The sequence below is a fragment of the Strix aluco genome, chromosome 20 (genome assembly GCF_031877795.1).
Source record: "Strix aluco isolate bStrAlu1 chromosome 20, bStrAlu1.hap1, whole genome shotgun sequence".
Classification (NCBI taxonomy): Eukaryota; Metazoa; Chordata; class Aves; order Strigiformes; family Strigidae; genus Strix; species Strix aluco.
The window spans coordinates 11,123,815-11,125,427 of NC_133950.1; the positions used below are offsets into that span (position 1 = coordinate 11,123,815).

The window sequence follows — 1,613 nt, forward strand, 5'->3', positions numbered from 1 at the left end:
AGGTTTCCTGGGAAGGAGGAGGCAGGAGGAGAATGAATCGGTGGAATGAGCCACCCCGGGGTTTACCTTTAAAGTATTTTTAGCACCGAACTTGGGAGAAGAAACTGCAACTGAATAGTTCAGAGGAGGACAGATAGAGGACATCTGTGTCTCATGGAGTTACCTTTCTGCAAAGGTCCTCAAAGCAGAGCTGGGGAGCGAAGAGGGAGCTAAGAAGAAGAGAGAAGGTTGCGGCAAACTCAGCTGCTTCGTGAAAGCGTGTGAAAGGAGGATGTTGGCTTTAAAGCATCTCATGGGGTCTCACCCCTTGGCTTTTAGATCTTTAAAAGAAAATCTATCAGCTCTTCGAAAATCTATCAGCTCTGCACGCAGGGCTGTGTGTGGGAAGGTACCTGTTAGTCCCACGTGTCTGAAATCTCGGTGTTCAGAAGCCCTTGGGTGATGCGCTTGATCGTCTTCAGCATTTCATGGAGCTCTGCCACATTTTGGCCCCTTCAGTGCTGTCCTGGTCCCGAGGTTGAACCATCTCTGAGCAAAACACAAGTGTCCACGCTTTGCTGCAGGACAGGTTTAATGCCAGTCTATGCATTAGGGGCTTTTCCAGGGGTACAAGCAGTCAGTTACCTTATCCCACAAACTCGGAACGTCAACCCTATTACAATCCTTAATTCAAACGGTGTTTGCTCTCTTTCCAGATAATGTCATCTTAATGTTCTCCAACTGGCTACTATTAATCTTGCACCGCAGACGGACACGTCATTATGAATGGGAGAGTGGAGGGATCTGTAACACAGATTGATCAAGCAGGTTATGAAAAAGTGATGTGATTTATGTCTATATTACACCACATATTAGGATATTTCTTTAAGCTTGTCCCTGAGCTAATACAAGCACATGCCCCCCGCCACCCCCCAACAGCATCGTTCCTATAACTAGCTGTGTAAACAGAGTGTGGAGACATTTAGTGGGGTACAGTTAAATCCTGGTGGGAGAAACACCTTCCTACAACCAGTCAGTGGAAAAGAGGACAGTGCAGGGCACCTCCAGCCTGTACAGGGGACCTGACATCTCCCCTGCCCCAGTGCTGCACAGGGGCTGTCGGGTCTCCCCATGGAGTGACCCCCCCATCCCTCTCCTTGAGTCTGGCCTCCCCTTCCCTCTCTCTTCCCCCAGCAATATCAGGCTTCGTTTCCTCTTCCCACTCAATGCCACTGTGAGATGAACACCAAACAGTTCGTCCCTTCTCCTCCCAGACCCCACGGACACCCCTCGGGGCACGCCAGCCCCCAGTGTCCCTAGGCCGTCCCAGAGGTCCCAGGCACCCCCACCTCCTGCTGAGCCTCGGTCCTCCAGCACATCAGAGATGGCAGATGACACCCTTGGAGGTGTTTTTAAATCAACAGTGGGATCCAGGCTCTTTGCCCAGACCCATCTCTGACCTCTTACTACTTCAGGGGTTCACAGATGCCTACCCACGAGCTACCTTTATTTTATTCAGCGTGATAAAGCATTTCTTCTTGTCCTAGAGCATCACCTCATGAGGTTTAACAGCTGCTGCATTCCCTCCCAGAGATCGTTGCATTGCTGCACCCTGGGACCAGTCCAAGATCTAT

At 50.5% G+C, this 1,613-nt stretch overlaps 1 long non-coding RNA gene across 1 annotated transcript; it reads right to left on the minus strand.

Annotated features, from left to right (window-relative positions):
* Positions 1–407: 407 nt before the first annotated feature.
* On the minus strand, positions 408–1,613 carry LOC141932690 (uncharacterized). Its single transcript, XR_012625886.1, has 3 exons — positions 1,535–1,613; positions 625–783; positions 408–528 (listed from the first exon to the last, which is right to left on the minus strand). It is a non-coding gene; the product is annotated as an uncharacterized LOC141932690 (long non-coding RNA).